The 26,533-nt window shown below is 49.7% G+C and overlaps 1 protein-coding gene across 1 annotated transcript in view; it reads left to right on the top strand.

Moving 5' to 3' along the window:
- The window catches only part of Grik3 (glutamate ionotropic receptor kainate type subunit 3), a 216,685-nt gene that overhangs the window by 91,910 nt on the left and 98,242 nt on the right, over positions 1–26,533 (top strand). The window lies entirely within an intron of this gene.

Below are 26,533 nucleotides of genomic sequence, written 5' to 3' on the forward strand. Positions count from 1 at the left end.
ACTGATGTTGTATTTTATCGTTCGTTTATAAATCTGAAGTGTCCCTATCAGAAGGGCAGACTCTCAGAGCTGTTTGTTTTCTTTTGTCCTTTGTGTCTGACCAGTTTCTTCAATTCTTCTCTTGGTCAATTCCAAGAGAGCAGGAACGTGGCCTCGGTCGTCTCTGCTCGGTACCTCTAACCCTTCCCCGAATCACACAGCAATGATAGTGATGACCAGGCAAAAGGAAACTTGGAGCGTATATCTAATTCTTGGTGGACCCAGGCAGTTCCAACCAACCTTCCCTCTCTCCCTTCCTCCCTCCCATTTTCTTTGTATTTATCCTTTTGTCTTCCTGAGACAAGGCCTCAGTGTGTTGGCCAAACTGTCCTCAGACACTCAATCCTCCTGCCTCAGCTCCCAAGTGCACACAACCACACCCAGTTCACTCCTTTCTTAGGATCTGAAAGATTCTAGCCTGTCGGGGAATTAACCCACCTCAGCCTTTCCTTTCCTCAAATGCCGTGTGATCTGTCGATGCTACCCTTGGACTACTCCCCCACCTCCTGTTTCCCCCCCTTTTCCCCCCCCCCCCCCCCATGACAAGGAGTTCTTTCCAGCTGAGGCCTCAGCGAGGCAGGGCCTTGTGTTTTCTTCACCTGCTCAGATTTCCTCATCAAAGCATGCTTAGTCTCTCCCTGAAAATACATTTCTCTGATTAAGAGTCAAGAAGTTTCGCTTGGCATTATTTATCACTTCCCGCCCCCCACCAAACTAGTCCCATTCCTTGGCTCTGAAATCTATTTGTAGTTTTCTCCACCAATTCGCCCCTCCCCTCGAGATTCAAGTTTTCAGGAGAGGATGTTTAAGAGGGAAAGGGCAAGGGAAATGCACGGTGGCAGCACTTTTCCTTTTCAATTTTTGTCCTGCGATCTGGGGGAGGCGAGTCTTCAAGCGCACCATCAATTTGCAGTTAATTGGTTTAGAATTCATTAACCACATTTTTCTGCCTGCCGCTGCCTTGTCTTTGGAACGGTGCTTGAGTTTTCCGATTCTTTGAGTTGCCAAACTAATAATTCACCTACTTTATTTCCTGACTCGCAGTTAGTTTGTTTTAGTCTAAATAATGCATATTCAGCTTCATTAGCATATATTTGGATCATTTCCGACTTGAATGTATTCAATCCCATCAATTTACCATTAGTGAGATCATCCAGGAGGGAAGTTTCCAGATCTTTAATGCTTGTGTCAGTCATTCCCATCTTTTCTGGGTATGGGGGAAGGGCAGGGGAGGAGGCAATGAGGAGGGGAGCTTGTTTTCCCTAGACATGGAGATGGCACAGGGACCCCAGTACCCCAGTCTCAGAAGAGCCCTCCTCCGCTCGAGTGAAACAGACCTATGTGAATGCTGAGGCTGGGGATTCCGGAGACTAACAATTGCACAACGAGGCTGGGCGGTCAGGAGCTGTGTAGCCAGCAGCGGTGACCTTCTAACTGGGCCCTGGCACCCAGCATTGCATTTGTAGGGGCTTTAGACATTCCGGCAGAAATTAAAAACACATTCCCTTAGAGAAACATGTACCCTGACTGTGCACGGTGCCAGTTATCCTGTGGCGACCAAAGCGTCGATGAAGTTCTACACATGGAGCACACAAAGAAAACTGAGAACGTTTAACAAAATAAATGCCTGTAATAAAACTCAAATCAAGTCATTAGTAACCTTCATGAACCTTTCTGTCTTGCCTTTGAAGGATGGACAGTGGAGAAGAAGAGACTGAAGGAGTGAAGAGAGCTGAATCACTCCACATACAATGGGGAATTACAGATGTAAAACGGAAGGTCCCAGATTGGAGGAGAAGGCTGCCTCTGTGCTTGGGACTCTGGGGAAAGAGGGAGATGGCAGAGGAATTTAGGGTGCTTTTGCTGGGGGATGTGTACAGGCCCACTCTACCATCTTTGCCTGTTGAGTATCTGTGTCTTCCTTTGGGAGGGAGAGTCTCGTGAGGCCGGATCAAGGTGGCCCCGGGAGAGATCTGTCACCTTTATATCTTCCAAATACAATTACAATTTGTAATAAGTGTGATGGAGGAAAAGAACAAGGGCTGTGAGGTCAGGGAAAACCGAGCTGAAGATGTGACATTCAGGGTGAGGCCTGAAGGTGAAAGCAAGTCCAACAGAATGAGTAGGACGTCCCAGGCACAAGCCCAACACTGGGATTCCTGAGTTGGGGAGAAGCCCATCTTCTTCAGGATCAGGGTGTCCTGGGAAGAAAGAAGCTGTGGGTTTGGCATCTGAATGAAGATGAGATTCAGAGACACGTGTAGGTAACCAGGAAAAGAGAGCCTCAACACAGCAATCTGCCAGCAGGCAAGTGGGGTGAGCAGAGAGGCCTTGAGATACCAGCATGGACTGTGTGCCAGGGAAGGGCACCGAGACCCAGAGCAGCTGCAGAGGTTACTCAGGGGCAACCATACAGACTTTTGTCCAGTAAGTCCATGATATGAGAACCTTGCTTCCCCATTACCCTACGGCACAGATGCTACCAGGTCCCCAAGGCAGAACTGCTGTCCCCATTCATCCATGCACTCACAGATAGAGGCTCTGAGTCAAGAGAGCCGGGGAGGGAGGGGCTCTGGGAGTAACAGTCCTCGGGTCATGGCTGGTGAGGCATGTATCCCTGTGATCATGGTCCGGTGAACTTTGCATATTCAGATGAATGATCTCTCATTCTGTGAGGGGGTGGGACGTGATGGGTCATAGGAAGGGAGAAGCTCCTTGGAGAAGCAGAATTATAAGGGGAGGGTTGAGGTACCCCCTCCACTTCCTGAACACTGAAAACCATTCCCTCTCATCAATGGAAGACACAGACAGCCCTTTTCACGTGTAATCTTTCTAGCACTATCTCAAGCTAGAAGTTCTAACATTCAGGTACACACACTTTCATGTAGAACTCACAGCTGCCCCCAAGGAATGTTGGGGAAAAGCATGTGAGGCACATGAATGCGTCAAGTTAGCCCAAGTAGCTAGACATATTGTACTGTACCTCTGATTTCAGTACAGACACCCAGTTACCATGAGTGATTAATAGGCCTGCAGATAAACCGTGAAAAACAAATAAAAATAAAGGAACTCGTAAGCAGGCCAGAAGGGGTGTGTGTGTGTGTGTGTGTGTGTGTGTGTGTGTGTGTGTGTGTGTGAGACTGGTTGTCAGTGGTTGTGTCTTTATCTCAGGTTAACACTGTTTGGAACTAAATAGAGCCTGTTATTAGGTCCACATCATGCCCTCCCTTTCATCAGCCAGCTGAGGCAGCACACATGGCTGGGAGGGAGCACATGGGTGGAAATACCTTCCTAAGTGGCTTGGCTGTAATTTATGTGACCTGAGAGCTGACATTTAAAGCCAAGTGCAGTCACCCAGCCCAGAGGTGGTATATGGCCGGGAAAGGTGGGTCTGAAGCTGCTGGACCTAGTCATATTAGCCCACATGGGCTGCCAGAATATTAGGAAACAAAGAGCTTAGCTTGCTGGGTGACAAGCCCTGTTAGTGTAGCCTTTGTTCTCTCTTCATAGAAAAAAGGAAAAAAGGATGCTATCGCAGATGGAAACCGACTGTAACAGACTGCAGAGTGAATGGGAAATGCAGTTCCATGTTTCTGTGCTTTGGCGTGCTTGGTTATTAGTGTGAGCAGTGATCTGGGGTTTTCCATGACTCCCCCTCACCACTATCTGAGCACGTGCACCACAGTAGATTTGTGGGCGAGACACTGTGCCGGAGAGTCTATGGTTGGTAGCCGGATTCTGCCTCACATCCTCACGGCTGGAGAGACCGCTCATCAGTTAGGAGCATATTCTGTTTTTCCAGAGGACTCAAATTTCTTTCTCAGTACCCACACCAGGTAACTCACAACCATCTGTAACTCTGGTTTCCAAAGGGATCTAACTTCTCTGGAGTCTGTGGACACCTGTACGCGCCAAATTCCCTGCCAAGCCTAGAGATCAAAGGAGCAAACCAGAGGCCAGGAGACCTGGAGGTTTTGGTCCTCTGGGAAACCCAAGAAAGAACAAGATGACTCAGGAATGGGGAGGTGCCAAGTCCAAGTTGTCCATAGCACTTATCGAGATCAGGAAGGATCATGAATTAGGGAACTGGATAGGACACGGTGGGACAGAGGATCAGACAGAAAGGTTGAGGCAGAACAGAGTATCCAGGAAGACCCAGCTAGGGCCAGAGTGGACAAAGATGCCATGGGCAATCCACACCTGAGAAGTAGGGCTAACAAGGGGCAGGTTGGAGGTCAGCACCAGTCAGCCAGCTGGGAAGCAGACAGGGCTCCATACCAGATGCCTGAGACATAGCAGCTGAGAGCCAGGCAGAGGGGACACTTGGGGCAGCCGATGGAGCAGGCTGGGGAAGGGCTCACAGAGTGTAGTGCTGAGTTAGGAAGATGGACTCTCCCAGAAAGGTCTCAGCTCTCCAGCACTATGGCTAGGGTTAGAGATGCCTCTGCTCAGACAAGGACAGCCTATTTACTGAGTGCCAGCACCATATGAACACAGGAATGGAGAGGAGGATAAAACAGTCATTGTGGGACTGGGATATAGCTCAGTGGTAGAATGCTTGCCTCCCATCTCTGGCCCTGTAAAAATCAACAACAGCAAAATAGTCACTGTTCATTCCCAATGAAGCATGCAGTCTTTTAAGGGAGGGGGTAGTAAGCAGATCCATAAATGCATGTGGAAATGCAAAATGTCTTCAGTGGTAGGAATGAAACAAGTCGGCTTCATGGTGAAGAACAGAACGAGGAGAGCACAGAGAGCATGCCTAGAGGAGTGGAGCCAGAGGTTTAAGTTGAAAGGCCCAGCAGCCCTCTACCCAGGGGACAATGGACCGAGACGGAGTTACCCTGAAGAAGGATCTTCCGTTAGCATGCAGTTCCCCACCTTCTGAGTTTCCCTGTTGCTTCTGCATTTATCAAGTGTCATCTCATGCCTGCCAAGATAGCTTGACAAATTTACTTTGTGGAGATAGAGCATGTTGCTACAAAACCCGGGATACACTGAGTTTCGACAATCCGGAAGGAAAGGGAAACTCCGCTAAAATAGGCCTATGGTGACAAGACTCATCCTGGACCAAGGCTAAGATGGACAGAGTTCCTAGGAATGGGCTGTGTTCATTCAGGCCAACCCAGGGCTAGCAGGGTTAGCAGACCTCTCAGGTGTGCAGGCTTTTCTTTCCTAGCCCAGAGCAGCAGATTGTGGGACCCATGGAGCAGCTACAGCTCATACAAGGAGAGGCAGGTAGATCGCAAAGGGCCATTCTGAGAGAGAAAGCTCCTGGCTCCTAACATTCCTTTGGATGGTGATGGCAGAGTCACCCAGGAGAAAGGAACAATTCAATGACTCCATGCAGTCATTCATTCATCCAAGAGATTTCTATTTAGCGTTGGCTGGAAAAAAATGGCTACCAAGGACTGGACGCTAGTCTCTGTCACTGAAAATGAGTTATTTGAGAAAAATCCATGTATATGTCGTCATTGAGATTATGGTCACTTTCCCACATAGTAAGATGTCTGTGACTGCATAGACAAGTCTGTGAGTCCTACCCACAGCAGCAACAACTCTAATAAGGGGGCTGGAGAGATGGGTCAGTGGTTAAGAGCACTTTCTACTCCTGCAGAAATCCGGGGTTTAGTTCCCAGCACCTACACGGTAGCTCCCAATGGACTGTAATTCCCAGGGTTTCCAGTGCCCTCTTCTGACCTCTTCTGGTGTGGCATGCATGTAGTGGATATGCAGCCAAAGGTTCATACACACAAAATAAAAATCTTTTAGGAAAGTAATACTCTATCCAGACTAGAGGGTTTGCTAGTTGAGCTTATTTTAGTTGTGAATAATAGAAATCCATTTTTGCTAGCTTTATAAAGCAAATGAGAAGGGTGGGCTGGGGCTGTAGTTTTAGTTGGTAGAGTGCTTGCCTTAGCATGCATGAAGTCCTGAGAACATTGCATAAACCAGGAAACAGGAAGATCAAGAGTTCGGAGGCCGCAGAGGGCCTGTTCCATAAAATCCTTGTCCTACTCTACGGGCACAACAGATCCACTCCTCCCGTGCCTGATCTGGAGCCTGACTTGTCCTTGGCCCTGTGTGGTTAGATTTGCAGGTGGTTTCAGGGTTGACCAGGGATGAAGTTGGAAGAGGTAGATTTTGAGGAGTGTTATTTTGGCTAGGGTGACTTCTGGGCTGGATTCCTGGGTAGTGAGCAGCCACGAAGGCTTTTGAGAACAGCTAGAGCCATGCCCAGGTCTGGTGCAGCCTTTTGTGCCTGGGATGTGCCAAGTCACATGTACACACACCAAGCAGAGTGTTGTACCTGTGTGACAGGTAGTCAGCAGGGGCCGAATCCAAAACCAAGGACTCCAGAGCATCCACCTCTGTGACATTGTTCTTCTGTCCATACAAATCTGGCACACTGCTTCATGCTCATTTTTGTTTACCAAGATGACCTGTGGAGAGAGGTATGAATGGTGATATTGAGTCTGCATAGATCCTGAGGCTAGATATCCAGTCAGCTGTGGTTATGGCTGGCCTATCATTGCAGGAACCCCTCTGACTTCAGCTGCTCTGCACACCCAGGACGGCAGAGGCCAGCTGAGAATTTCCCATGAGAGTCTGCCTCCACAGCTCTCGCCTCTGTTGGCCTCTTCACTCCTCCACCCAACGCTCAGTGAGGGGGCCATCCTGCTTTCTTCACTGAGGCACAACCTTGAAAGAGCCCTGTGGATGGCCCCGCGGCCTTCCCAGCTCCCCAAGGTAGGTCCCTACTGGAAGGCTAAATGGAAGGCACCCCAACGCCCACCCAACCCTTTTCTTTACACATCACCAAAGGGCTCATACCAGCAGATCTGAAGGAGGCCAGGCAGAAATTGAGACCACCTGTTTCTTCTTGCATCTGTGAAATTGGGAATTGGAGGGCAAAGTGGGGCTTGGGGGTCTCCAATTATCTCTCTCCCCCTGCCTATCGGGGGCTTCACACTCCCCCACAGCTCAGCGCAGTCAACAGCTCTTGGAACCTGTTGAAATCCATTACCGACCTTTGGTCTCAGCCACCACAAAGGAGCTTTGCACAGTGCACAGGCGGATTAAACAGAAATGAATTGGCCAGGGGAGGCTTTGTGACCCTCTGTGTTCCTGCCTGCCTCTTCCCCTTCCACTCCTTCTATCTCACTTTTATTATTATTATTTTTTTTTGTATGGGAAGCCAACTGGGCAGAGCCAAGATAAGGCTGAAACGGTCCCGGAGGTCACAATCATCTGAATCGGATTCACTTTGTTCCTTTTGCAAAGTAGGGCATGGTGGTGCCTCTGCACGGGGCCTGTTAGTGTGGAATTCATCGCATCTAGCAAAAGTGAAAATAAAACAAAATGAAAAGCCCATAAAGTTGAACCGTTAAATATTTAGGGCTCGTGATGAACGGTGTGTCATAATATTTGTTGAATTGCATTTGCTATTCAATGCATCTTTACCACTCAAAGCCCCAGTTTTCGGAGGTAGACCAAGGAAACAACAAGAATTAGGCTGAGTCAAAAATGAAACTCGGGCTTTAATTTAACCTCAAAAGATGCATCTGGCTGTCTGCACACCCTGGGCTGCATAGCTGTTAGTGCTCACGGGCAGGGGTCTTTACCTCCCCTGGAGTCTGTTTCACTGTTCATATGCTGCTCCCTCCGTGTGTAATTAAGCAGGTGCCCTTCGACGCTGGATTTAAATTATCAAATGTCAAGACACAACACTTTATTTGTGTATGTTTTCCTTGCTTAGCAATTCAGGCGGTATCTAGGGAACAGGGATGTGTCTATGGGGCTCCCAGGAGGAGTTTCCTCCTGTGACTCAGTAAGGGATAAGATTCCTCTCTTAGGCGGGGTCACTTGTACTTCTTCATGCCCCTCCCCCTCCCCCAGGAGAACCTGCAGAGCCTCCTAGACCTACCTGTTCAGAGGGAGGGCCAGGATCTTTTCTTGGGATCCAAAAAGGGACGTGAGTATCAAATCCTGGAAGTCTGAGCTTGAGCTGTACTCATGGCCCCAGAGACAGTGTGTGTGTGGCGTGAGGTGGGGGGGAGTGAAAGAAGAGGTGATGAGGAAGAGAAGGGAGGGAAAGAGAGGAAGAGGAGGAGAATGAAGGGAGGGAGTGAAGAAGGGAGAGAGAGGGGTAAAGGGGAAAGCCTGGTGCGTGCACATTGTGAGGGCTGCCACCGTCTTCCAGGCCCTGAAGCCTGGGTCCTCTCCTTGCCAATCACCTCTTCCCTGTGCTTTTTCCCATCTCTGTTTGATCTGTGATGCTGACCAGAGGATCACGAAGTTTGCTCTGAGGGGAGGTTTGCTGCCTTATCAAGATCACCAAGTAGGGGGCAGAAGGCAGGGAGAACCTTGTAAAAGGAGAAGTGGGGTCCCAGGAATCTGAGAGTCACTGTGACCTCAGAGGTCATCTGAGAATGGTCTTGAGAATTTCTAGCTGATGACTTCTGAGATCCACATGCCATGTCTTAGTGTGTCAGAGAGCAGTGACCTAGAAAAATTAATGCAAAGCTCATCTGGGTAGAGCATTAATCTTAAGTGACCTTGGGAACTAGGAGACAGTGACCTTGAAAAGCAGTGCAGCGGTGGACCTGTAAATGAGACTCCTAAGGGTGGGGGTTCAGTACTGGCTGGAGGCTGTGGGGCTCAGTACTCACTGGGGGCTGAGAAAGTAGAGTGTTGCTCAGGAGTCCTCTACCAGATGCACACCTCAGCACTGAACACTTGTACTTACTCAGGGCTGCCAGGACCCATGCCTTCCAGAGAGCCTTGGGCACTGGGCTCTTAAGAAATCCAGATCCCAGAGGTGAACCCTCCCTTGGCTGGACTTGGCTTATGACAGTACCACCCTGCCTGTGTTGTGGCAGTGTGTCCCCAGACTTTGGAAGGGCCACTCTGTGGGGCCAAGATGGAGCCAAGTTCTATTTTAGCAGGCTTGTTTGTTTCCACACAACATCTGGGGCTTCCTGCCACCATCTGGACCTGCTCCCCGTTGGCGTCTCCCTCTCCATGGTTGCCAGGAGCTGTCATAGACGTCAGCGAAGGTAGTCTGACCAGGGCTAGATAGTTTACAGAAGGGCTCTAAGGACATGTTTGGAAGACTGGACAGAGGGTCCAGATGCCGGGAGGGAGAGCTAGGGAGCAGTCTGCTATGGGCTTGTTGGTCAAGGATATGAACAAGTGCCTATATGAGAATATGTCAATGGATTCACATGTGTGTGAGTCTAAGTCTATGCTTGTAAATGTCAGCGTACATGTGTCTGTGAGTGATCAGATGTGCATCGGTGTGCTCGTGGAGAGGATTCCGACACGTAGTGACTGCTTCATATGTAAGACAGCGAGCATGCTATCAGCCTGCGAGTGTGTGTCCACTTACTTGTGTGTCCGTGGTCCTTGTGCCCCCTCCCCCGGTTCTGTGCATCTGACTAGTAAGTCTGCATAGCCCGAGGCTCTGTGCTGGCATGCATGCCCCCTGTGAATAGGTGTGTGCATGTGCACTGGAGAGCCAGGCGTCTGCTAAATATTTGCTTTGCTGGGCTCTGGGGAGCCCAATTGGCAGAGCTGCCAGCCCTGCGTGCTGTGTTTTTGACAGCTCGAGCACGGCCTCCGAATGTGTGAACTTTCTCAGGGTAAACAGTTAATGACACTGCCTGGCATGCCTGCACTGACCCCCTCTTGGGCCTCCTTGCAGGCTGGGAGCTGTTAGGCGGAGATCAGCTGGCGCCTCCCTCCCTGTGCTCTCCCTGGAAACCCCAGGCCAGAAAGGCCTGGGATAGGGTCCTGGGACTCAACATTCCCTCCCCTCCTCTTCTCCCAGCCAGCCAACTCAGTAAAGGAGAAAAACAGCTTTTCTTAGCCAATCCCTCCTTGCCCTCAGACATCAGCTTCTCCACCTACTCTTGGGGTGGGGCAGAAGCTACCATAGCAGCCAGGCATCTATCTGCCCCTGCATTAGCACCCAGTGTGGGCAGGTCCTCTGGGCCTTGTGGGACTCCAGCCACTGTACTGCGGGTCTCTGGATCAAGGAAAGCCTTGGTTAGGATATGAATGCCTGGCTAATGAATGCAAAATCTCACTCTTGCTGGAATTGGGTCACAGCTTCCCGGAGCTCCTGAAACCCTGGCATAGAACTGATGTTACCGAGGAGAAAACTGGCCCTTAGTCTATCCTGCCAGCAGCATCCTTCCTGTGCCCCGCAGCCCTAGCACTGTCTCTGAAGGGCCCCCACCTGAGTGTGCCATCCTCTAGTCCTCGCACAATGGAGCATCATCTTTGTACTCAGCTATGTGGGACTCTGAGATGTGTGTCTGGATACAGGCTTGCTTGGATTCATATGTGTGCCTGGAAGAATCGGTCAGAGCATAGCAATGTGTGTTCAACCAACTGCTAGACTCACATGAGTGTTTTCTTGTGCCTGTGTTAACACAGAGGCTTCCTCAAAGCCATGCAAGGGCAGAAGATATCTGGGTACACACATCTCCCATGGGGCTCAGCTGCCACCAGGTTAACCACTGAGGCTGAGGACAGAGCGAACACTGGGTTCCGGCCTAGAAGCTACACGAGACAGCAAGAGTTGGAAGAGGACATTCAAGATGATCACACTCTCTTTCCCTTTTTGCAGATAAGGAAACTGAGGCCCGTTGAGCCAGCTGATTTATATAAAGTCACCAGGGACGCACCAGACCTCAGTCAATCATGGCTCTCCACAGGCATTCTTCTGTACCTGATCCAGGCCCACTGCTTTGAGCCTCCTCTAGGCCTCAAGCAAAGCAAGAACCTTGAGCAGCTCTCCATCAGGTGCAAAGAAGCTCTTGGGTTTCTCTTCCCTGCCCTGCCCAGAACCAGTCTAGCAGAGGTCCCTTTAACAGACGGATCCGGCCTCCTGCCCCCAACCCCCTGCCGCTGAGCTAACTTTTCCAGACAGCCCCTGTCTGTGTCTCATTACAGAGAAACAGCCATATTCCATTAATTCCTCATTTGCTGTGGGCAAAACGCTGATATGTACGTTTTTACCTGGGGTGGTTTTAATCAGTTAATTTAACCAGAAACATTAATAATGTATTTCTTTGCCACCCGACTGCCCATCTGTTGAACAACTTACCTGTTGGAGAGCAATGTCACCTCCTGTGACTCAGAGCCCTCGGCTGCCCAGGAACAAGATGAGATGTTGCATAGTTAATGGTTTCTCAGAGCAAGGGTGAGGGCCAGGGGTGCCACGTGGGCTCTCAGGCTGCTGTTCCGAAGCATGGTTTCTCTCCATCCTGGGGCTCTGACGAATGTCGCCTCCCACCTGTGCCTTTGATATCTGCTTTGTTGAGGGTTGTGGCTTATGAGAAAAGCTAGAAGACTGTTCACAGCTCAAGGAGGGGAAGAGGCCGGGGGAGGGGCTATCTGCTAGGGTGGATCTGAGCGTAGCATTTTATGTTGCTGGTCTTTGGTCACATAGCTCACCTGAATCATCATTGATCTCTTGACGTACCAGGAAGGTTCAGGGAGAAAGACCACTGGTTTGCTTGTTCTAGGACAGGTTCTTTCCTTGGTAAAACACTCTTGGTCCCATATCTTTGAGATCTGTCCTAGGAGGGCTGCAAGTCTTGAGTGAGCTAGGTGAACCAAGGGTCATATTCAGTACATGTAACTACCAGTTTGGAGGGTAGGAGCCTCAGGTAGCCCACACTCTACTCACATGGCCTGGCACACTAGCCATCTAGTTGCTGGATCAAGGGTGTTCAGGGAGGGGATTCATCAAGAGGGTGTTGAAGCAACTGTGGCAGCAGAGACGTTTTGAGGGGCGGTTAGAAAGCTATTTGGTTAAGGAATGGAAGGCATACCCAACCCCCTTTACCTCTTCTCTCCTGGGGTATTCATTGCCCACCTTCCCCAGAAACCACGACGCAACAAAGCTCTGGGGATCTTTGGGGAGCCCCTTCCAATGCCAAACCCACTTTCCCACTAAAGGGCCGGGGGCTGCTGGGATGGGCCTCAGCCCACGTGGCACTGCCATAGTCTACAATCTGGTTCTAGGGCCATGTGGCCCAGGAGAGATGTGTGAATGTAAAGCAAGCTTCTCTCTGAAGGCTCCCAGTGTCCCTGCCGAAGTAAGTGGAGGGCTTGTCCTGGACAAGGTCCGTGATGGGTACAGTGTACTCAGGACACAACAGGTCAGGTTCTCTGTGGAGTGCCTCCTGCCGGGGACTAGTTTGGTTTCCTAAAGCCTGAGACATTGTCAGCGATAGGCACAGACTTTCATGTACTTCCCTAAGGGGGAAAAAAAATGCCACCAATTAAACTATGACACGGTGCCTTCTTATCATCTATTGCAAGACCCATCTCGATTTCAGGGATGTTAAAGTGAAAAAAAAGAAGTGTGATGCGGGATCAGTGGAATATGGAAATGAAAATAGTGTCGCTGCCGTTTATCAAGGGTTCTGTGTGCTGGGGGCTCTGCTGAGGGCAGCAGCTCATTAGGTCCTGGAGGAACCCTGTGGTTGGAGATAGAGCTCCGAGATGTTAAGCGGTGGTGGAGAGGTCACACGGATGATCCTCCGAGAGCTCTCGAGGATGATCGTGGACTCTCAAGATCGCCTCCATCGTTGTCGTCATCGTCTTCAGTTAAGGATGATGAGACTCCTCCGTGGTTGGCCTCTCCACTGTCCTGTGATCGGCTAGCAGGGACAGAGCTGGGCTTCCAAACCTGCCCCATTTATCTCTAGCTGGTGCTCTAAAGAAAGCAAAGGCAGCCAGCCCATGAAGTGGATTCTGTCTCTGGATCCCCGCCCCTCTCATGGGACCGCTCATTTCTCAGCCCCCCCTCCATTCCTCTTCAGGCTGCCCCCAGCCTAGCCCAGCCCACCTCTAAACAAGCATCACTTTCTCTGCCAACTGCCTGGTGGAGGGTGATCCCCACCTCTCCTACCTCCTTCTGATTCCTAACAGCCAGGATATGTGAGCAGAGCAGCAGGCAGGCAAGGACGAAGCAGAAACTGAGAGCGAGAGCCGCCGCTGAAAAATCACAAATTGGTCCCAGAGAGCAATGGAGCCTCTTTTTTTGCCCATCAGCTTACTTCCCCAACCATTACCAGGCAGCTAGCATGAGGCCAGTGGCTGGAGCAAAAGCCAGGCGTGGGCGGGCATGGGGAATGGTACGGGTTAGAGTGGCTGATTTCCAGAGGAGCACAGAGACCTGGGGCTGCAGCCTAGCTCAGCATCCCCCAATAAGAACTGGGGCTGGAACAGGGGAGCTGGTGTGCTAGGGAGGCAGTACCAAGCTATACTTCAGCTAAGTCTGGATGGACAGAGGAGGTCAGGACGTACCTGATGTCTAACCAGGGACAGGTGGTGCCTCTGGCATCAGACAAGGACAGAAGATGGAGTTGAATTCAGGACTTGCAAATTCAGAGGCCAGCCTTATTGTGTAGAGTGGTATGGAATGAGAGCCTGTAGCTGGCAAGGTGCAGCCATTCTGAGCCAGGCACAAGGACATCTTCTTTTGCCCTGCCCAGCAGTCTTGGAAGGTGAATTTATTATTTCACAAATGTAAAAATTAACTTGTAGAGGGGATAAGAAACAGCCAGAGAGTAGCTGAGGTGTAAACTACACCAAACCAGCCAAGTGCCAGGCCATTGTGTTCTGGTCCTTCTGGGGAAAATGAGGCATGAAACAGAGAAGCCTGGTGGGGTGAGCTTGTGGAGGATGCCCAAAGAGAAGATCGGCCTCAGAGATGTGTCTGTTGTAGTTACTTGGATCCATGAAGAGCCTGGGATGGAACATACCTTGCTGTTGAGAACTGGGAGCCGTGTGTCACCCACTCAGCATTGGTGGCTGCAACCTGCTGTCCAGCCAGGAGGGATGTCACATCATTTCTCCCCTACTGTGTGCTCTTCTGAAGACCTTCAGATGCCCTGGCTGTGGGAAGGTCTGAGAGGCCACAAATGTCTTTGAAATACTCCTCCATACTCTTGTGCTCCTGTGCAGAGCTGGCGCTGTCTAAAGGAGAGGTACCATTGCTGTGAGCTGGCTCCCCGACAGCATGGCCACACTGTGGAAGGGAGCCGAGGTTCCCCAGGCAGAAGAGGGTTTGCCTAAGGAGAGATGGGTAGGCAGGGCGTGACTTTCACACCCAGCTACAGTGCACTCCCTCTTTGTTCCTGCTGCCCACTGGGCAGTTTCTCTCCTGCTCTGTCCACTTCTCACCCTTAAAAGGCCTTGCCTACATCCTGTCCTCTGAGGAAACTCTTGGACCTTTCCCTCTACCCTTGGTCCTCAGAGTACTGCATCCACAGCAGAGGGCCATCTTGGTGGTGGTGACTGCTTTATTTCACTCTTTCCCCCATTAGGCTATAAGCAGAGTGGTGAAGGCAGACACATGCCCATTTGCCTACTGTCTTCAGTGCCGAGGGACTGGATGTGTTTGCTGTGTCAAAGCTCTCTTGCCTCTCTCCAGAGCCTCGCCTTGCCTTCTCTCCTCTCAGTTCTTGGCACAAGAAAACGCCATCTTGAAAGCAGAGTCTGGCTCGACTTGCTTAGCTCCATGGTACATTTCCCATGCTTAGACTCGCGTGGTAGAGCAGGCATTTGGTGAATTCTCTGTTATCAATAAGGTAAGTTACAGAAGAGTTGAGTCACACAGGGCCCGAGATGGGAGCGTTGTTCACATGGATTCTGTTTACTCGCTCCTGTGTCTGGAATGAGCGGCTCATTCCTTGAGGGTTTTACTGTCTAGTTTGAGGGTTGACGTGGGCAGAGTCATGGGGCAAAATACACAAGGTCATTAATTACAGTCCATGGTGTCTGGGGGATGGAGACACTTGGCACATCTGGCTTCTAGGTGTGAGCCATGAACGAGTTGCAGTCTTGGTGAATCCTCAGCTTCTTCTTCCATGTCAGTGAGCACCTAACACTTAGAGACATAGCCCAGATGAAATAAGACGGTGTGTGTGAGGAGGCATCTGGCATGATATCGGATATGTGAAAAGTGCTGTGATACATTGTCACTACGAATAAACAAAAGCGAGGTCATGAGAAAGCCCTTAGCCTGGCTGAGCAGAACTCTGGTGTGACTAAATGGCACACTGCATGAGGAGGTTGAGGGGGAGGAAGGCAGAGCAGAGCTGGCAGCTAGATTCATGAAGGACTCCCCCCCCCCCCCCCCCCCCCCCCCCGGTCTTCTGGGAAGAGGAGGGAGAGGGAGAAAGCAAGAGGAAGCAGGGCAGATCCCAAAGCAAGGGGTGGATTGTAGTGGGTAGCCATTCCAGCCTTGGCCTGGAAGTTCCAACCCCCATTGAGGCTTCAGTAATGGTCACGCCCACAAGGCGGGGCTGAGGGAGGAAGCTGAAGACCCAGGATCAAGAGGAGAGCTAAAGGAGTTTCTGGCTTTGGGCTAAAGGAGTTCAGCTTTCTGATCTCCATGCTTCTGTAAGGAGTCTCCGTCCCCCACCCCCATCCCATTGCTTAAAGGCCTGGGTTATATTCTTAACTTTGTGCAGTGTCCCCTTCTGCCCCGCTGAGGAAGAAGCTCTGGTTCAGAACTTTACTTTCCTGGAGTTTTGCTGGCTAGCCATGGCATGCCTACATATACAAATCCCTATATGCCGTGCATATTCATTTATATCTAAGAAGTGTTTATGGAATGACTCCTCTGTTGTCGATAGACCAGATACATAGACTGACAGTTTATATCCTATTGTGCAAGGTGGAGGACAAACAGAACAAAGTAAGAGCAGATCTTTTATCATGAGCAGGGGCTGGAAAGACAACGAAGCAGGCAAAGGCACTTGTCACAAAGCTTGAGGACTTGAGTTCGATCTCTGGGACACACACTGTGGAAGGACAGAACTGGCTCCCACAAGCTGGCCTCTGGCCTCCACACGTGTGTGATGGCGCACACACACAGTCAAGTACGTAATGTAATAGAAAATTTTTAAAAGCGATCACCTGTGAAATACATTATAGATTAGGGGAATAAGCCAGATGAGTGGAGTAGAGGTCTCCTCGCCATTTTAGCAGCTTGTGGGTCAGGTGCCTGATACATGGTATTGGCTTCGCTGAGTGTTCAGTGAGGGGAGAGCCGAATGGCTGAACGTCTCCATCACTGGTGTTAGTGGATGACAAGGTCGCTGGGGATTCCTTTGAACAGCGCAAGCTTGTGAAGACTCAAGCAGCCTCATTTGCTAATGATCATAATTAAGTCAGAATCTCTTATTTCAGCCAAGGGCCCTGGGGAGAAAGGCACAAAGCGTGAGGTTGATGAATTGCCTCCCCATGCTCTCCTCCCTGCTGGGCTTACACCTCGGCAAGATGTGTGCCCACACCTGCCCAGGTGTGCACACACTTCGGCACACTAATGAGAGCCGAGTGAGTAATCATTCCTCGAAGGCTGTATTTAAAGCAGCCAGCCTCCTGGCTCTGGGAATCAGCTCAGGAGAGAGAGGGACCTGTCTCTCAGAACCCCCTGGGGACAAATAGACCCCTTGCTTCATCTTTCCCTCATTCTTTCATGTTCCTCTCTAGTGCCCAGGGGCTGAGCACCGGGTGTGTGGAGCAGACTGAGACATGGAGAATATAACCCTAGACTTCCAAGTGTCTCGTTCCTCAGAAGCGAGGGGAAGGAAAACTTTTGCCCAAATCACTGGAACACAGCGATTCCCAAAGCGCGTTTCCAGGGAAATGATCTGCCAGAAAAGGTTTCCGCGGTTGTCAAGTCGGTGTGGCGGGGTTGCGGCCCCCCATCTTAGAGGTTCACTGAATAGTGAGAGGAGCAAAGACCTGCTCATCTCCTCTCCCCCGACCCCCTGCCCGCCCTTGCCTGTAATGGTTGGGGTTGCAGTTCCATCAGGAAGCCAGAGTCGATCAATCTCTGCCCCACCCCAGGGGTCCCCAGGTGGAGTCAGAGCCTGGGGTGGGATGAAAAGAGAAAGCCAAAAGACCCTGACGTCTCCCCAGCAGGACAGAAGAGAGGATGTGCCCTTGTGCCTCGCTGGTTGAGTGTCCATTATCCAAGATACTTGGGACAGGCTGTGTAACAGAGCTCTTCATGATTTTGAAGTTTTTGCCTGAATTGTCATAGAGCATCCCTAAGTGCGAGATATGGATGGCTTCAAACTCTGAGATTCTTGGAGCATCACAGAACAACTTGAAAAGTTTCACATTTGCGGATGTTTGTATTTCACTCCCCCATAGAGGACCGGAAGCTCCCGCCCCTGCCCAAGCAGCACTGAGTTCCATTGGCCTCTCAGGCAAGCCCCGCCCACACGGGTAGGTGAAGCCTGAAGGATGCAGGGCTTCAGAAGACCAGGAATGTTGGTAGATCCTGGCTCCAGACAGCTGCACCGATGTTTGTAGCATCACACAGTCCCGCCTTTGAGGGCGCCTGTATGGGAGCAGTTTGCAGGAGAGCCCTGCCTGGGGGTGGGGCTCCTCCCCGTCAGGAACCCTGTTGGAGGAGGGGAATACGTTTGGATATCATCAAGTAGTAAAAACAACATGTGTTTTGTTGCTCCCCCAGGCCAATTTCTGTCGCTCCAGCAGCATTGTCAGAAAAGAACAAAATAAAACAGAGAGTGGAAGTTGATTCTGTAATTAGTGTAGTTTCTTCACTGTTCATTCTCCATCTCCAGAGATCAATTAGCTTGCTTTTAAGCTAAAAGGCATCTGAATAAGTATTTAACCTGCATAGCAATTGATATTTAAAACAGACGAGTGATAACACCCAACACTGTTCTCTCCACTGATCATCCCCACCTCACCTCTACCCACTCCTGTTTCCTAGTGGCCACTGGGGTAGCGCTTTTTCTCCAGGGCTGGCCCCTCTCTCCAGCAGGTGCCTGTTTGGAGTAGAGATCTATGTTACTTGGGTTATGGAACAACTCTGATGGCCACCAGGGACTAGCAGGGCCTCTCTGCAGCCACCTACCCACACATCAGTTAGTAGTCAGTGGCGTTCTCTCTGAGCACAGGTTGGTCAGGGCGTCCTTCCAAGGTATCTTATCCTCAGTTTCCTCATGTAGTAATAACTAATCAGTCCTGGGTAGGGGTGAGGAACTGCAGGCACCGGATCCTCCTGGCAGGGCGTCTTCATTGCAGATGGCCCTAAGGGTATTTGTATGTTGTCTGATTTGTCATGTAAATATCAAAGTCTGAATTGGAATTAGCCTCTTAAAGCAAACAGTGTGTGTGTGTGTGTGTGTGTGTGTGTGTGTGTGTGTGTAAGCATTTACTTAGCAATATGCCTTGACAGCCTCTCTACTGTTGTGTTAGACCCTGGCAAAGATGGGAGGTATTTGAATGCTAGAGGTGCAGGCCCCACCCTGCAGATAACAGATAACCACAGAGTAAATAGGGAGGGAGTGGAGTGGGACACACACCCTGTCTCCACAGAGTGTCACCACATGGGGAAGATACCCTCGGAGCTCAGGAAAGGTGATATGATTGGGGGTGAGTGGAGGGCCACCCTAATTCAGACAAGAGCAAGGATGTGAAAGGTTATCTGGGGAATGGCCCCAGGTAGCAGCACCCTGAGATGCAGGAAAACCAGAACAGGAAAGAAAGAACACCAGGAGGGGCTCATAAGCTGTGGGGCTGCCCTGGATGGTACTGCTGCTTTGAGTACCATCTTGCTGGAACCTCAGAACAACTGGGTGGACTGTGTGTGCTCAGCACAGAGCTCCTGGGGACTAGGAGCTGCGTGGTGGTTCACATCTCCCTCCTCCTGGCTGAAGCTGCTCCTGGGCTGGTCACTGGCTGGCACTTGTAGCCTGTCCCCTCACTGGCCAAGCCTGGTGTTTCTTAGAGAATGTCAAGAGATAGAGAATGCTAAGGGCTGCAGGCTTGGTGTCTGTAGACGGCCTCCAGACGGGGCAAAAGGAAGGCAGTGACTGCCATCCAGTCTCTGAACAGAATCGGGAGCTGGAGTAGGGATCGTGAACTGGGAGGCTGAGGAAAGTCATGAGCAAAGGGCAGTTGGGGGTGGGGATAGCGGCGATTGTGAGAGAGGGTGGTCCGTACTGTACTAAAAGCCTGGGACTAGAGAGGTGACCCAAGCCATTCATGAGAGGCTTAGCCTTTCAGCTCCTTGCAAGCCTGCAGGAGGGTGGGCTGTGGGGCTGTCCTGCACTCAGTGGAGGAGGCAGATACCCTGCTTGTCTCCATGCAGCAGCTCTAGATCTCCGATCCTGCTGCCTTCTGGCAAGGACATTCCACTGCTCCCCAGGCCCCTCCAAAGCACCTGGCACAGCCCTCTCCCCAGAAGCCAGGCTCTGGCTCCTCCGCTGGATGACAGCCCATCCCTCATCAGGGTCTCTGGGCAGCTCAGGAGCCTGCAGCCATCCTCCTGATGCGGTCGATGTTGCAGTATTTGACTTGCATGTCCCCGAGTTGTAAAGACAAAGCTCCACATATAACCAGATCAATTAAAACAACTGCCACCAGGCCCCGGGACTCAATCAGGAGATTCCCCCTGGGACCTCAGGGGTGGGTACAGACCCTCCTCAGAACTGAACTGCCATTGTTCTGGATAACTGCATCTCAGGTGAAGGCCGGAAGCTTCCATATCACCCCATAAGTGTAACTGCCCCTTACTGAGACCTGACCCAGCCTGTTTGTTGAATGTATGCTGCTGAAGTTTTAGGGTACCATGTGTGGTAAGCACCATCAGTGTCCCCATTTCTGACAAATCAACAGAAGCATGGGGCCACAGAGAAAATTGATCCAGATCATGTGGGTAGAGAAGTGCAAGGTGACGTAATGTGCAAGGTCCTTGCTTAAGCCTTGGGGTCTTCTTCCATACATCCGTTTCCTTCTCAGAGCCCGCTCAGCTCACCACCGGCCAATCCTAGAATAGCAATCCCTGTAGCACACACCTCCATCCTCCTTCCTTCTCTCCCTACTGGCCCTGCCCAAGCAGCACAAGTCCTTCTCATCATGACAGACCAAGGCCAGTCTCCTGCCCCTGGCTGTCATGCTTCTCCCACATCTAGGCTCAGGGCAGGTCACAGGTTGGCTCCCCTGTAATGTCCACGGCCCTGTTCCTCCTGGGTCTCTTGCCATTTCAAGTGATCTCATCACAGAAGAGTTGGAACTCTTATAGTGCTTTTTTTTTAACAGCCCACAGTCATTTCCTGCCAGAGCCCTGAGCTCCTGCAGTGCCAGGATGCTTTTACGGCTCATACTCACCTGGTACCTGCACTATGCCCTCCTGCTCATAGTTGTAGTCAGTATTTGGCTGTGTAATGAATGAGTATGCAAATGATTGAATGAATGAATGAGTGAGTGAGTGAATGAAAAGGGAGATACACATCTCCTGTCTCCTTTTCCAGAATAGCAGAAAGCCCATCCCTGGACTTCTCTGCTGGGTACTGTTCAGCCTTTCTAAACCATGTACAGATGCCCCTCTACTTCCAAGGGGTCATGTCCTTCTTCTGAACTCATCATAAGTTGAAAATGCATCTCGTACATGCAGCCTCCTGCACTGAATTGAAGCTGAGCACACAGGGCACTGGTATATCAATCATTTCCCTCTTGCCGGTGGGTGCAGCTGACTGAGGACTGCCACTCATTGCTTCCAGCGTCACAAGAATGATCCATGTACCACTATGCCAGGACAAGAGCAGAATTCCAAGACAGTGACTACTTAATATGTCTTCCTCTCATACCATCATAAACTTGACAAACTGTTGTAAGTCAGGATCATCTGTGTGGTGTCCAGCAGGGAAAGCTAGTCACCGTATCTTTCTAACCTTCCTCCCACAAAGGTCAGGACCCAGAGAAGCTCAGGAAGCAAGTTCAGAGGTACACACCCCCTCACCCCACTCCGTGTGCACATGAAGGGTTGCCGGAGTGAGATCAGAGCCAGATTCTCCCAGGCCATGGTGGTTCAAGGGGCTGCGGGAGCTGTGGCAGGGAGAAGGGGAGAGAAAGGGTCTGAAAAAGAGGAGTTAGCAAAAATCTCACTCACCAGCAGCATCTCAGTTTATCTCTAGGGCACGTGAGAAACTTCACAAAGAGAACAAAGTAACCTGGATAGAAAGAGCAGGGCTGTCGCCTGAGGACAGGCCAATCCCAGGGCGGGTACTAGAAACATGAGCGTCTCTCCTGGGCCCGGCTGCTAGACAACTCGCTGCCTGCATCTCTCAGGCTCACCGTGTTCAGGGACCAGTTGGCTCAGCTGCTTCTGCAAGGACCAAATTAAAGAGAAACCTCAGCAAGGAGGCTAGCCTTTTGTCCCACCTGCCTAGAGACTCTTTGGTGCCATCTTGATTACAAGGAGTTGGAGGTATGGGATAGTGGTCCTCCTCTTGGGCCGTAGTCTTGATGACAAACTGTGCAGAGCCAACAACAGTGATGGTATTTACAGTTACAGCCAACTTGACTATGCTGTCATAACATCTTCATTTGGAAGACAGATTCTACCACATGGGTACGTTCCTAGGGGGTTAAAAAGCAGTCTTGAAAATAAATCTAGGAACTGGGCTGGGCAGAGAGCTAGCCAGTAAAATGCTTGCAACGCAAACATGAGGCACCGAGTGTAATCCTCCAGAACCCATGTGAAAAAGCCAGCCTGGTGGCATGTACTTACAGTGCCAGTGATGGGGAGGAGGCAGAGACCAGCAGATCCCTGAAACTGGCTGGCTAGCCAAGCCTACTCGGTGAACTCCAGGTCAATGGGAGAGCCTGTCTCCAAATAAGGTGAACGGTGTTCCCGAGAAAGACACCCAAGGTTGCTCTCTGGCCTTCATATGCACCCACATACATATGCACACAGACCCACAAACATGCACACACAAACCTAACCCACGATGTTTCTGAAAATACACTCTCACATACTGAAGGAGAAAGGAACAAGATGGAGGTCTGTCCAGGGCCTCAGTGAGTTCTGTCCCTCCTTCCCCTCCTGCCCTGGATCAGGTGTGAAAGATAAGCAGTGCTTTGCACCCCTGTGCAGGATGGAGCCCCCATAGCTGCAGGGCTCCTCGGAGGCTGAGCCTTCTCAGAGCCCAGGCAATGAAACACATTTGAACAGCATCCTGCTGATAAAGCACTGTCCACAGAGCAAACCCCTTTGGTAGTTTCTGCTGATTTCTGTGGTGTCCGTTCTCTGGCTATGGCTGCCTTCAAGTCCTCACCAGCATAAGCTCTGGCTTCAAAAGACCCTGAAGATTTAATTCCTGACTCAAAAGCTGGCAACATCTCTGCCTTTGGTGGCAGGAGAGAATTTGCCGCTTAGGCATACTCACAATGCACTTAGCGATCATGGGCCTCTCCTCTTGTATAAAATGGGGCAACATTAGTTTCTGTCTCTCGGGACTGTAGATGTTGTCAGGAGTGTGTGACAAGGGGGGTTGGGACTCAGGGTCTTCCTCTTGAATGACAGGTTTCTGTCAGGTCTGTCATTTGTTTTACACACTAGGCTTTCAGGAACGGGTTTGTTTGAAGAAAGCGATCCAGCTGTACCCCAAGCCACCCATGCTCGCATCTTCTGGGACACCACACACACACACACAGACACACACACCCTATCCCATTTTCTCGGCAGCCCTGGTGTCATTGCTCCGTTTTTATTAAAGCAGAAAGCAGTGACAATTATTTTCATAATGAACTGGCTCTTCAAATTAATGCCAATTACACTATGCAATCATGATTAAGATTGTGCATTAATCAACGGTGCCAACCTACTTATTAGCCTCTTTAAATACTGCTCATGAGGAATGTATGGGAAGGGAGAGAATGGAGATGAGCCAGGGGAATTGAGGAGCTGCCTCCAAGTGGGCAGGAGCGTTCTCCAGAAGTCAAAGCCCAAAGGAGCTTGTGCTCCACAGGGGCGGAGCTTGTGCTCCACAGGGGCGGAGCTTGTGCTCCACAGGGGCGGAGTTTGTGCTTCACGGGGGCGGAGTTTGTGCTTCACAGAGGCAGAGCTTTGCTCCACAGGGATCAGAACCCAGGCCATGGGACACCTGGGCTTCTGAAACTGAGAACTGTGCAAAGGGTGGGAAGACCAAGGAGGGAGAGCATAGAGAGGGACCCTTGATTGTTTATCACTGAATAAGATTAAACCCCTTTTTCCTCCCCCAACTAAAGAGAAAATATTATGAATTATAATGTATATCTGATGTGCGACTCCTGTAAAAGGTGGAGACCCACAGGTTGAGAACCACTGCTCTAGAGCATCCAATGTCTGCTGATCACCTCTTTCTCCAGTTTCTCTGCTATGTTTCTGTCCCCACACCCCCATCCCTGCTGCCCTGGTCCTTTTTCTGTCCAGATTCACCGATGCTGTATGTTGCCATTTTCTCCAAAAGAGGGCTCCAGAAGGGAGAATGGCAAAGAACCATCTCCACAGTCTCAAAAACACCAGACTTCATGCTTCCTCAACAGCTTCCCCTTGACTTCTCCTAGAGCCCTGGCTTCCAGTTCCCTCCTTTCTCCCTCTTAAGCCCATTTCAAGCCCCCTCACTCTTGGGCTGTCTCCATCTCTTCATGCCTCGCTGCCTGTATACCCCCTGTTTCTTTGGCACAACAACTTGTCACCTGCTGATTTAACCACCACCCCAGTAGTGCTTTTCTTAAGGAAATAATCTCTACAAGAAGGCCACCTTTCCTGAAAATTGGGGTATAGACCACAGCCCAATGGTGAATCTGCTGTACTGTTTTTGTCAATAAAGTTTTATTGAAACTTCCATTGATTTATATGTTATCTGTGGGTGTCTTCCTGTTACAATGGCAGAGTTGAGTCACTGCAACAAAGATTAGCTGGCCCAGGAGGGCAGAAATGTTTACTCTCTGGATATCTACAAGAAAATGCTGTCAGCAGTTGCCCTGGGATATGGAGGCTCAAATTAATTCCATTTTTCTAAATCACACCGTTTTCCTCCTGTAATGGCTGTCTTTTGAGACCTCAGCATGTCAACACACTCAGCTTGGCTAGTGTAGTTCTTCCTCAGAGCCGTCAACCTTTGGATGTTTACCCCACTCTGAGCATGGAAAAACAAGTCTTGGAAATAGGGAGGAGCTTCCTTTGGTGGCAATGGCTGGGTCTGGACCAAGCCATGCTGTCGCTGAAGCCTGATGGGGAATCTTTCTATTGTTGTGTGTAAGAATGGAGCCACACACTTGCTGGCACCCGTTAGTCATGGTCAACAGTGCTGGACTGAGCACTGTTGGAAAACAGGACCTATGCTGATGAGGATCCAGTGACAGGTTGGCACACAGAGCAATGGGTTTTCATGGAACTGAATGATCTAGGCTAAGTTTCAGCCTGTGTGGAGTCCTATGAAAAGGGCTGTGTCCCACAGCCTTGGGATGCACAGGGAGAGTTTTCTTCAAATATGAAGCAACCAGACTCCAGGAGCTCTTGGTTTTATTTCATTTCATTTATTTATTTGTTTGTTTATTTGTTTATTATCTTTTTAATTTGCTTCAATTTTTATTTGGTGTTTATCCATTTCTTTGCTTTTGTATTTAGCATATATGTGTGTGCAGAGGCTGGAAGACTTCCCGTGTTTTGCTGTCAGTCCCTGCCTCTTTCCCTTGATACAGGGGCACTCACTGAGCCCAGAGCAAGCTCTCTGTAGCCCCCAACCCCCACATCACTGGAGCTACAGGCACAAGGACTCCTAGCTTTTTACAGAGATGCTAGAACTCAGATTTCAGCCCTCATGCCTACACACAGCAAGTGCTCTTACCCACGGAGCCACCACACACACATACACACACGTTTTTTAAAATAAAATATTTTGAAGCAACAGTACATATTTGCTATAAATAACTTGGAAAACTCAAGAAAATATGAAGATCAAAATAATCCATTAACCTCTTCTACCCAGACTAGTCTATAGTAACATTTGGATACAAATCCTTGCAGGGTTTTGGTTTTTTGTTTTTTTTTTTCCTGTAGCTATATTTTAAACCCACTTGATAAACAAGGATCATGTGATATTATTTGCAGGTTTTTGAGGGAAGAAGATGGCTGTTTTCTATGCTATTAAATATTCTTTAAGGGCACTTTAAAACTTCCCTCAATTTCCAAGCCTTTCCTCAATGTGGAAGGCTTGCCAGACAACAGCCAAAGCACATGCTCCATTATGCTTTGACTTTCTAGAAAGTACCACTGTTAACATTTTGGTGTGTGTCCTTCTCGTGTGTCCTTTTTGATTTTAATTGGAATAGCATTAAATTTATAAATTAATTTAAGGAGAACTGACATCTTTATAATATTGAGCCAACCCTTCTGGGAGTAAGTTATGTCTCCCCATTCATTCAAGTCTTCTTTTATGTCCCCCAGTAAAGTTTTGTACTTGGCTGGATGGAGGAATTGCACATTTATTGTAAAGCATTTTATTGTTATTATTATTATTTTGCGGGGGCTTTTGCGAGTAGGGTCTCTTTTATTTCTTTCAATTCCTTGCTGTTTATGGCTAATCCGTAGGAAGGCTATATGTTTTGGGTTATTCGTATGCTGGCCCTGGAACGAGCTTTTGGCTTAGTTGCTTCTGTTTTCATGTGATTTCCTTGAGTTTTTAAGAGAACATTAATAAGCATCATCTACAAGCAGTGTGTGTGTGTGTGTGTGTTAGAGATATGCATGAGTGTGCACATATGTGTACATCAATGCATGGAGGCCAAAGTAGGTTGTTGAGTGTCTCTCACCAAACCTGGAACTCAGAGGGTTTTGTTGTTGTTGTTGTTTTGGTTTTTGGGTTTTTTTTTTACTTTTTTGGCTATGCTGGAGGCCAGCAAGCCTGAGCAATCCTACCATCTCTCTGTCCCCTTCCCTTCATCTCTGCTCCAGTGATGGGGTTGCAAGCTGTGGTAATTTGATTGTAATTGGCCCCCATAAGCTCATAGGGAGTAGTGGCACTATTAGGAAGTGTGGCTTTGTTGGAGGAAGTATACCATTGTAGGGGTGAGCTTTGAGGTCTCATATATGCCCGAGCCACACCCAGTGTCTCACTCAGTCTACTTCCTGCATATCAACACGTAGCAGCTTCTTCTCCAGCATCATGTCTGCCTGCACACCACCATGTCCCACCATACTGATAATGGACTCTGAACTGTAAGCAAACCACCACAGTGAAATATTTTCCTTTCTAAGAGTTGCTGTGGTTATGATTTCCCTTCACAGCAATAGAAACCCTAACTAAGACACGGGTAAGCAATGACATACCTGGCTCTTTTTATTTTTTAAAGACAAGTGCTTGGAATCTGCACTCAGGTCCTCTATGATTGCCCAGCAGGTACTGCCACCCACTGAGCCACCTCCTCGGCCTCTTCAAACAATGTAAATTATGTCTTTTCTGATGGCGACTCCATGAGTCTTTTGCATCTTATTTTTACCATGATCATACCAAAAAGAGTTTTGTTGTGAAGACTATATCACAATTCTAGGGAGATCAATCAGCTACATCTGCATGTGCCCCTCCTGTGGCCTGCCTCTCTGGACCCATGGTCCCTCCCATCCTTCACTTCAGCTCTTCCTGTATTTTAAAGC

The sequence above is a fragment of the Onychomys torridus genome, chromosome 2, assembly GCF_903995425.1.
Source record: "Onychomys torridus chromosome 2, mOncTor1.1, whole genome shotgun sequence".
In the NCBI taxonomy this organism is placed as follows: domain Eukaryota; kingdom Metazoa; phylum Chordata; class Mammalia; order Rodentia; family Cricetidae; genus Onychomys; species Onychomys torridus.